This window comes from Symphalangus syndactylus, chromosome 9 (assembly GCF_028878055.3).
Source record: "Symphalangus syndactylus isolate Jambi chromosome 9, NHGRI_mSymSyn1-v2.1_pri, whole genome shotgun sequence".
In the NCBI taxonomy this organism is placed as follows: Eukaryota; Metazoa; Chordata; class Mammalia; order Primates; family Hylobatidae; genus Symphalangus; species Symphalangus syndactylus.
Window position 1 is genome coordinate 80,655,435 of NC_072431.2, and position 11,784 is coordinate 80,667,218.

An 11,784-nucleotide genomic window follows, 5' to 3' on the forward strand; every position below is an offset into this window, starting at 1 on the left:
CCCATTAATTTCAGTGTTATATATTCATTGTTATTAAATTCAAAATATTTTTAGATATTTAAGAGTTTTCTAGATAATAATGGTAATAAATGTGAGAGACAGAAAATTTAAAAACAGACAAACGGAATGGATACTCTTCTCTTTGTGAGTTGTTTCTTTCAACCGTCCTTCGAAATTCACTTGAATCTCTTTGCTTTTTAGAGTACTCAGATAGTTATTTTACAATATAATTATTTTGAGTATATGATTGTAATCAATGGGATGGCTGGATATTAGTGGCTTAGACCATAACAAAAAAATGGTAAGTCCATGTGCAAAGCATTTTAATTATAATTCAGTGGTTAATTGATATGGGGCTTTTCAGATTTTCTGAGCCTGTTTTGATAATGTATATCCTCAAGAGTTTGTCTTTTATTTAGATGTCAAATTTACTCCACAAATTGATCATAGTGTTCTCTTATTTTCCTTGTAATGTCATAGGATCTGTAGTGATGTTTTCTCATTAATTCCTGATATTATTCATCTACATATGTTTTTTGTTTTTAAGTTTTACCAAACTTTAATTGGAAGTTTATCGATTGTAGTAGTCCTTTTAAAGAGCCAGCATTTTGTTTATTAATTTTCTCTTATCTGATTTCTATTTCATTAATTTTAGCTAATACCTTTAATGGTTTCTAAAGTCTTAACTTTCTTACCTGAAAATTAATGTGCTCTTCTTTCTTTAGTTTTTTTTTTTTTTTTTTTTTTTTTTGACACGGAGTCTCGCTCTCTTGACCAGGCTGGAGTGCAGTGGCGTGATCTCGGCTCACTGCAACCTCTGCCTCCCAGGTTCAGGTGATTCTCCTGCCTCTGCCTCCAGAGCAGCTGGGATTACAGGCACCCACTAGCACACCCAGCTAATTTTTGTTTTTTTAGTAGAGATGGGGTTTCGTCATGTTGGCCAGGCTGGTCTTGAATGGCTGACCTTGTGATCTGCCCGCTTTGGCCTCCCAAAGGGTTGGGATTACAGGTATGAACCACTGCGTCTGGCCCTTTCTTTAGTTTCTTATGAGAGTAGCATAGAACATTGATTTCATAACTTTCTCTTTTTTCTTATTTATTTAAAAGCTTTACATTTCTTCCTAACATTGCTTTATCTATAGCCCACTAATTTTGTTTTTGTTAATTTTTAAGTTTTTGATAAGTCCAAAATATTATCTAATTTTATAATTTTATTTGGCCCAGGTCTTATTCATTAGTATGTTAATTTTCATATATCTGTCAATTCCAATATAATTTTTGTTAATCTGCAACTAAATATCTTATGTTCAGAAAACGTATTCTATATCAATTCAGTCCTTTCAGTTCTAAAGATTGTTTTCTGGCCAGAAATCTGGCACATCTTGATAAATGTTATATGCTCCCATGAATAAAAAGTTTATTCTGATATTTTTGGTTTTAGTAAGTTAATCTTCTATATCCCTGTTTTTTAATTTTCAACTTGTCATATCAGTTTTTGAGAACGGAATGTTTGAAACTCCTAGCTATCATTGTGAATTTGTCTATTTCTCCTTTTAGTTTTGCCACATATTTGAAACTCAGTAACTAGTTAAATAGACATCTAGGATTGTATTTTTTCCTGATCACTTCCTCCTCTATCATTATGTAGTACATTTTTATATTCCTGATAATATTTCTTACATTGAAGCCTATTTTGTTAGATGTTAATATAAAACCATTACAGCTTTCTTATGTTTAGTGTTTATATATTGGACCAGTTATTTAGACTCTGTAAACATTTCTGCTTTGCCAATTTGCAAAGTTCTTGATAATATACTTTGATGGACAAAATCTTAATTTTGATGAAGTCAAAGTTACGTGTGCTTTCTTTTGTTACCCTTGTTTTTGGTGTCAGATCTAATATTTGTTGCTGTATGAAAGGCATGAAGATTTAACCTTATGTTTTGTTCCAGGGATTTAATAGTTTTTGCTCTAATATATTTAGGTCATAAATCCATTTTGAGTTAATTAATGTATTTGATATGAAGTAGGGGTTCAACTTCATTTTTTTGCAGTTGGAAATCCACTTGTCTCCTTACCATTTGTTGAAGAGACTATTATTTTCATAATTAATGGACTTGGCACCCTTATAAATAATGAGCTGGTCATGGATATATGTGCTTATTTCTGTTCCATTGGGCTATATAGTCTGTCCTTATGCCTGTACCACACTATTTTGATTACTATTGCTTTGTAGTAATTTTTGAAATTGGGAGTTAGTATCTTCCGACTTTGTTTTCCTTTTTCAATTTTTTTTGGCTGTTTAGTGCCCTTTGAATTCCATATAAATTTGAGGGTTGGCATTTCCATTTCTTCAATAAAAGCTGTTGGAATGTTGACAGGGATTTTATTGAATCTCTAGATCCCTTTGGGTAATATTAACATCTTGATAATATTTAAGTATTTATTCTCATGAACACAATGTCTATTTAGGTCATCTTTAGTTTCTTTCAGCAATATTTTGTAGCTTTCAGTGTATTTTACCTCTTTAGTTCCAGTTTGGTTTTGATTGTTTGATTATTTTCCTGATTATGGGTTATGTTTTCCTGCCTCTTATTACTGCACAGTAATTTTTGTTTAGATTCCAACATTGTGAATTTTGCCTTATTTAGTGCTGGACATTTTGATGTTCCTAAAAATTTGTTTCTTCTGAGTCTTTGTTTTCACATGCAATTAATGCATTTCTTGGAAGCTGTTTGATTATTTTATGTCTTGCTTTGTAATTTGATAGGTGGTTCTTGTTCAATATTCAGTCCAGAGGTAATTGTTTCCTACTACCTTCCCAAGTGCTTTACCCAGTGCCTTTTGAATTTTGAGTTTCTCATACTGGCTGTTGGGAACAGACACTGTTCATTATCCCGAGTGACTGCCAGGCACTATTCCTTCTATTGCTATCAAAATAGATGTTCTTCTTCCCAGCCTAACATAGCTTCCTCACACATACCTTCTGATTGCTGTTGTGTAACATATTTAGGAGAAATATTCTACTCATCTCCGGGGTTGTCTGTTTATGTAGCTATCTCCTCTCTGGGACATAGTCTTAACTCCAGCAGTGTTGGTCTTCTCTGACTCTTAGGTTGGTCTCCTCAATTGAGGGACTTTGCTGGGCTCCACCTTAGTCCCCTGTAACATAATTTGAAAACTCACTCAAGACAGTAAGCTATGGAAGTTAGTTTACTAATTGTAGGCTCACAATTGTAGGGCTCACATCTTTTGTTTCTCATTTCCAAAGAATTACAGTTCCTTGTGGTTTGATAACTGTCTTGAAAGCCATTTTTTCCATGTATATTGAATGATTATTATTATTTTTCATTGTTTCAGGCAAGTTGATACATGGATTTCCTATTATTCCATCTGGTAATCTCTTCAGGCTAAGGAACTTCCTTTAGTTTTTCTTTTTTTAACTTTTATTCAGGGGTACATGTGCAGATTGATTCTACAGATTGCATGTTGCAGGAGTTGGGAGAACATATTTTGTTACCTGGATAATATGTCTTTCTAATTTTTATTACAAATTTTATTTTTACCCTTAGTTTCAAAAGATAGTTTCTTAGTTGTAAAATTTACTTTTATGTCTAGTAAACCATTGCTCCATTCTCTTCTAGCATTTATTGTTTCTGATGAGAAGAGAGCTTCTAGTTATATAGATCCTTCCACCCTGCCTGTAATGTAATGGGCTTTTACATTTGTTTCCTGTATAGCTATGAGAGTTTCTCTTTATTAAAACTCATTTATCTTTATTTTAAACTCATAGAGAAGTTCTCAAAGCTATACAGGAAATAAATAGCAGTTTGACTCTGTAGTGCCTAAAATTAGAGTTCTTTGTATATATTGTGTGGAATGTTTGTCAGGTATCTTTGACCTGCCCATTTACGTCATTCATTAAATTCACTGCTTTTAACCATTTATTGTTTTATGCGTGATTGACTGACCTCTCCTTTTGATTATCAATACACATGTGTTACACCAATTTATATACTGGTCCACAGATCAAATGAAGCTCTATTTATTTTTTTAATTGAGTTGAAATTCACATTAATTAAAATTCACCATTTTAATGTGAACAATTTAATAGCATTTAGTACAATCACAAGGTTTTGCAAACACCTCTACCAAATTCCAAAATATTTTAATCACTTCAAAAAGGAAACTGTACTTATTAAAAAGTTACGCCTCATTCATGTCTACCATTACCCCCTGGCAACTATCACTATGCTTTCTATCTTTATGGATTTATTTATTCTGGATATTTCATATAAAATAAAACAATATGTATTATTTTGTATCTGGCTTTTTTCACATAGCATAATGTTTTTGAGATTTGTCTATGATGTAGCATGTATCAGTGCTACATTGTTTCTTATGGCTGAATAATATCCCATTTTATGTATATATACAATTTGTTTATCCACAGACATTTGGTTATTTCCATATTTTGGCTACTGTGAATACTGTTGCTGTGAACATTCATGATAAGTATATACTCAAGTGCCCATTTTCAGTTCTTTCAGGTACATACCAAGAGTGGAATTACTGGGTCATTCCACTTTATTCTATTTTCCACTTATTCTGTGTTTAACTTTTTGAGTATAAACCAAACCATTTTTTAGAAGAGATATACCATTTTACAATCCCATTAGTGATGTATGAGAGTACCTGTTTCTTCACATCCTGGCCAACGCTTGCTATTTTCCTTTTTTTTAAAAAAAAACTTTATTCTAACCATTCTAGCATATGTGAAATAGTGTCTTATTCAGTTTTTATTTGTATTTCCTGAATGATGTAATGATGTTGAGCATTTTTTCCTGTGTTCACTTGGTGGCCATTTGTGTGTCTTTTTTGGAGAAATGTTTACGTAAATCCTCTGCCAGTGTTTCTACTTGGGATTTTGTTTATTTGTTTTTGAGTAGTAAGGGCTCTTTAGATATTCTATATATTAGATTCTCAGCAAATATATGCTTTGCAAATATTTTTACCTGTTCTTTGCTTTTCTTTTCACATCCATAACATTGTCCATTTGGTCACGGTTTTAAAATGAAGTCCAGTTTATATTTATTTTTTATTGCTTATGCTTTTGGTGTCATATCTAAGAAACCATTGCAAAATCCAAAATCATGAAGACTTACCCCTATATTTTTTTCAAAGTGGTCATCAATGCATTTTGAGCTAATTTTTATAAATTGTGTGTTGTAGGAGTTCAACTGCATTATTTGACATGTGGCTATCTAGTTGTTACAGAATAATCTGCTGAAGAAACTGTTCTTTCCACATTTCATTGTCTTGGTATCCTTGTTGAAAAATCAGTTGTCTTAGATGTATGAGGTTATTTATGTACACTATTCTGTTTCATTGGTGGTAGGCATTTTATGTACACTATTCTGTTTCATTGGTGGTAGGCATTTCCTTATGTTAGTACCACACTGTTTTGATTATTGTAGCTTTGTAGTAAGTTTTGAAATTTGGCATTGCAACTGGATGCTCTGTTCATTTTTTTAAATATGTTTTGAGTATTTTGGACCCCTTGCAATTATATTTGTTTCTTTTTAGGAAAGTTTTACCTGTCTCATAAGCATGAAAAAAATCTCTAATATTTTATTTCAATAATTTCGTAATTTTGTTTCTTTACCCTTAGGTCTATGAAGTAAGGGTATATACCATATTAATTTGTGTATTTATATGTGTACATATAGACATATACATATATTAACACATATAAAATACATATATACATGTCTTTTAAAGAATTATTATTTTTATTTTACTGATCTATGATTATTACTAAAACTTACAAAAATGTCTTATCTATAGAGATTGTTTTTATTCTTGTTAAAAGCTGCCAATTTTAAAATGGTTTGTCCAGTCACATAAAATTGGCATGGTTGAGATTTTGTGATTGCTTTGCATATGTATATATTAATTTGTCTTAAACTTATATTTTTGTGTTAACAGCATACAGCTGGATTTTTAAATATCAAGATTGAGAATCTATCCAGTCAAGACTGAGAATTTATCTAATTATAAATCTATCCAGTTATAGTTATTTTAACCTATTCACATTATTGTAGACCACATGTGTGAAATTTGTTTGTACTTTTGTGATTATAACACTATTTAAAATTTTTAAATTTTTGTATAATTTTCCATTATATGAATATATCAGGGTGCATGTCTGTTTTATTGTTGGTTAAAATTGATTGTTCTTAATTTTTTGCTATGACACACAGTGCTTTAATGAATATTTTTGTTTATATATTCTGTTCAAGATTCTTAAAGGTCTTTATCTAATATTGGGTCACAAGATATGCAGTTAATTAAAATATATCAGACTATTTTTCACAGTTGTTTTTATTAATACATTTCCAACAGTAGTGTGGAAGAAACTCTGTTATTCCATATCTATGTGAATTCTTGGCACAATCAAATTGTAGGTATTAGCTAAATTAAATATATGAATGTGTATATATCACTTTTTATTATGGTAAAATGTACATAACATAAAATTTAACATTTTAAGTATATTTAAATGTATAATTTAAATACACAGTGGCATTAACTTCAGTCCCACTGTTGTGAAATCATCATCACCATCCATCTCTAGAATTTTTTTCAACTTCTAGACTGAAATTGTATACCCATTAAATAATAACTCCCCATCCCCTTCTCCCTCCAACACCTGAAAACCACCATTCTACATTTTTTCTCTATAAATGTGACTACTCTAGATACCTCATATAAGTGGAATCATATAGTATTTGTCTTTTTACAACTGGCTTATTTCACTTAGCACAATATTTTTAAGATTCATCCATGTTATAGCATGTGTCAGAATTTCCTTCTTTTTAAGGCTGAATAACATTCTATTGTACATATACATACATTTTGTTTTTTGTTTATTTACTGATGGGCATTGGGCTACATCCACTTGTTGGCTATTGTGAATAATGCTGTGTTAAACACAGGTAAGCAAATACCTGCAAGATCCTGCTTTCAGTTATTTTACATATATACTGTATTAGGCTGCCATAATAAAATTTCATAGAATGGGTGGCTTAAACAACAGAAATTTATTTTCTTACAATTCTCGATGCTAGTAGTCCAAGATCAGTTTCTGGAGAGGGCTCTCTTCTTGATTTCAGACAGCCACCTTCTGGTATTGTCCTTACGTGGCTTTTCCTTGGTGCATATTCATGGAGAAAGAGATAGCAGTGTTTCTGGTCTGTTTTCTTATAAGGAGATTAATCTTATCAGGTAAGGGCCCTGCCTTTATTACCTCATTTAAATTTATCTCCTTAGGGACCTTATCTCCAATATTGCCTCATTGGAGATTAGGGCTTTAATATATCAATTTGGAGGGACACAAACATTAAGTCCATAATGTGTACAAATGTCTCTTTGAGACACTGCTTTCAATTCTTTTGAGCGTATACCTAGAAATGGGATTGCTGATTCATATGGCAATTCTATTTTAATTTCTTGAAGAGCCACCATACTGATTTTCCATAGCCACTATACCATTTTACATTCTCATCAGCAATGCACAAGGCTCACAATTTCTCCATATCCTCACCAACACTAGTTATTTTCCATTTTCTTGATAGTTGTTGTCTGATTGTGTTTGAAGTGGTATCTCATTATGGTTTTGAGTTGCATTTCTCTAATGGTTAGTAGTGCTGAGCATCTGTTTATATACTTATTGGCCATTTGTATATCTTCTTTGGAGAAATACCTATTCAAGCCTTCTTCCCATTTTTTAATTGGGTTGTTTGGTTGTTGAATCATAGGAGTTTAAAATTTAAAAAAAATGTTAACCACCTATCAGACATATGATTTGCAAATATTTTCTCCTATATTGTGGGTTGCCTTTTCACTATATTTTATAGTGTCCTGATACACAAAAGATTTTATTTTTATAGAACCCAAGTTTTCTTTTATTTCTTGTGCTTTTGGTATCACGTAAAAAAATCAAAACAGGGAGAAGGCAGAGTAAGATGGCCAAATAGAACCCTCCAGTGATTATCCCTCCTGCTGGAACACCAAATTGAACAACTATCCACACAAAAAAGCACCTTCATAAGAATCAAGCATTAGCTTGGATACCAGCTTTGTGGAGTAGAGCAACAAGTGGGCTCCTAGAGTCTCCAGTTCCAGGCCATTGCTCCTGGATAGGATTTCTGGACCTTCTCTGAGCTAGGGGGTAGCCCACTGCCTTGAAAGGAGAGACTCAGAACTGGCAGCATTCACCACAAGCTGACTGAAGGGCCTCTGGGCCTTGAGTGAACATTGGGGGTAGCCAGGCAATACTTGCTGCAGGCCTGGGGCAATGATGGTCACAGGGAGAGATTACTCTGCTTGAGGATAGGGGAGTGAAGAGTGGGAAAGACTTTGTCTTCCGGCTTTGGTTCCAGTTCTGCTGCTGTAGAATAGAGGACCAGGTAGATTCTAGTCCCTGGTTCACAGATGGCATCTCTGAACCCAGTTAGGGCTGGAGGAAACTTGCCAACAGGAAGTGAAGGATATGAGCCTGGCTGGACTCACTACCTGCTTATTGTAGAGCCCTTGGGTCTTCAGTGAACATAGGTGGTAGTTAGGCAGTGGTGACTATGAGCCTTGGGTGAAACCCAATGCTGTGCTGGCTTCAGGTCTGACCCAGTGCAGTCACAGGTGGTGGTTGCCACAGGGTGCCTGAGTCACCCCTCCTCTTGTTCCAGTCAGCTGAGCACACACAGAGAGACTCTGTTTGTTTGTGGGAAAATAAGAGAAGAGAACAAGAGTCTCTGCCTGGTAATCCAGGGAATTCTTCTGAATCTTACCCAAGACCTCCAAGGCAGTGCATCTGCAAGTCTCCAAGAGCCACAGTGTTACTAGGCTTGGAGAGCCCCCTAATGCAGATATAGCTGCAGTGACCAAAGACTTCAATCACAACACTGAAGTCTCTTTGAATACCTAGAAGGCCTTCCTGAGGAGGATGGGTACAAAAAAGCCCGGACTGTGAAGACCACAATAAATACCTGACTCTTCAATGCCAGGACATCAACAGACATCCACAAGCATCAAGATCATCCAGGAAAACATGACCTCATCAAATGAACTAAATAGGGCACCAGTGATCAATCTTGAGAAACAGATGTGTAACCCTTCAGATGGAGAAGTCATAATAGCTATTTTGAGGAAGCTTAACAGAATTCAAGATAACACAGAGAAGGAATTCAGAATCCTGTCAGATAAATTTAACAAAGAAATTGAAATAATTAAAAAGCATCAAGCGGAAGTTCTGGAGCTGAAAAATGCAATTGATATACTGAAGAATGCATCAGAGACTCTTAACAGCAGAATTTATCAGGCAAAATAAAGAATTAGTGCGCTTCAAGATAGTGTATTTGGAAATACACAGTCAGAAAAGGCAAAAGAGAAAAAGAATGAAACATGTCTAGAAGATCTAGAAAATAGCCTCTAAAGGGCAAATCTAAGAGTTATTGGCCTTAAGGAGGAGGTAGAGTGGGAGGTTGGGATACAAAGGTTATTCAAAGGGATGGTAACAGAGAAGTTTCCAAACCTAGAAAAAGGTATCAGTATTCAAGTACAAGAAAGGTATAGAACACCAAGCAACTTTAACCCAAATGAGACTACCTCAAGACATTTAATAGTCAAACTCCCAAAGGTCAAGGATAAAGAATGGATCCTAAAAGCAGCAAAAGAAAAGAAACAACATACAATGGAGCTCCAGTACATTTGTGAGCAGACTTTTCAGTGGAAACCTTATAGGCCAGGAGAGAGTGGTATGACATATTTAAATTGCTGAAGGAAAAAAAAGAAAAAATTTTTATCCTAGAATAGTATATCTGGCAAAAATATTCTTCAAACATGGAGGAGAAATAAAGACTTTCCCAGAAAAACAAAAGCTGAGGGATTTCATCACCACTAGACCTTGCCTATAAGAAATGCTAAGGAGAGTTCTTCAATCTGAAGGAAAAGGATGTTAATGAACAATAAGAAATCATCTGAATTAAATACACAAAAATCACAGAATATTATAATACTGCAATAGTGGTGTATAAATACTCATATCTCGAGTAGAAAGACTGAAAGATGAACCTATAAAAATAATAACTGCAACAACTTTTCACAACACTGTATAATAAGATATAAATAGAAACAACAAAAAGCTAAAAAAGGGGGGGATGAAGTTAAACTGTAGAGTTTTTTACTAGTTTTTGCTTGTTTGTTTATGCAATCAGCATTAAGTTGTCATCAGTTTAAAATAATGGGTTACATGATGTTATTTGCAAGGCTATGGTAACCACAAATCAAAAAACACAACGGATATGTATATATACCACCAGAGAAAATCACCTTCACTAAAAGGAATTCAGGAAGGAAGGAAAGAAGGAGAAGACCACAAAACAACCAGAAAACAAGTGACAAAATGGCAAAAGTAATTCCTTATGAGTAATAACATGGAATATAAATGCACTAAACTCTCCAATAAAGAGACATAGAGAGCTGAATGGATAAAAACACAAGACCCAACAATCTGTTGCCTACGTGAAACACACTTCACCCAGACAGATACACACATAGGCTGAAAAATAAAGGGTTAAAAAAAGTTCCATGCAAAACCAGAAAAGAGCAGGAGTAGCTATACTTATATCAGAAAAAAAATAGATTTCAAGACAAAAGGTATAAAAAGAGACAAGGTCATTGAATAAAGAATTCAGCGAGAGGATATAACAATTCTTAGTATATATAAATCTAACACAGGAGCATCCAGATATATAAAGCACATATTATTAGTGCTAAAGAGAGAGACCCCTATACAATAATAGCTGGAGACTTTAACACCCTACTTTCAGTGCAGCATTGGACAAATTATCCAGACAGAAAATCAACAAAGAAATATCAGACTTTATCTCCACTATAGAACAAATGAACCTAATAGCCATATTCACAGAACATTTCATCCCACAGTTGCAGAATACACATTCTTCTCCTCAGCTCATGGATACTCCTCAAAAATAGGCCATATGTTAGTCCACAAGTCAAATATTTAAAAAGTCAAAAAATTGAAATTATATCAGGTATCTTCTCTGACCACAGTGGAATAAAACTAGAAATTAATAACAAGAGGAATTTTGAAACTATATGAACACCTGGAAATTAAACAATATGCTCCTGAATGACCAGTGGCTCAATGAAGAAATTAAGAAGGAAATTTTAAAATGTCTTGAAACAAATGAAAATGGAAACATGATGTACCTAAACCTATGGGATACAGTGAAAGTAGTACTGGAAAGTTTATTGCAATAGGCACCTACATCAATAAAAGCAGAAAAACTTCAAATTAGCAACCTATTGATACATCTTAAAGAACTAGAAAAACAAGGGCAAACCAAACCCCAAATTAGTATAAGAAATAAAGATCAGAGCAGAAATAAATGAAATTGAAATAAAAAAATATAAAAATCAATGAAATGAAAAGTTATTTTTAAAAAAGATAAAATCAACAAAGCTTTAGCCAGACTAAGAAAAAAAGAAGATAAAATAAATGAGAATAAATAAAATCAGATTAAAAAGTAGACATTGTGTCTGCTGCCATGGAAATTCAAAGGATCATTAGAGGCTTTTAGGAGCAACTATATGCCAATAAATTGGAAAACCTAGAAGACATTCCTAGACACATACAGCCTACCAAGATTGAACTATGAAAAAATCTAACACCTGAGGAGACCAATAACAACACTGAGATTG

At 33.5% G+C, this 11,784-nt stretch overlaps 1 protein-coding gene across 4 annotated transcripts in view; it reads left to right on the forward strand.

Annotated features, from left to right (window-relative positions):
• The window catches only part of ZPBP (zona pellucida binding protein), a 153,221-nt gene that overhangs the window by 134,328 nt on the left and 7,109 nt on the right, over window positions 1-11,784 (forward strand). The gene's annotated exons all lie outside the window — the stretch shown is intronic.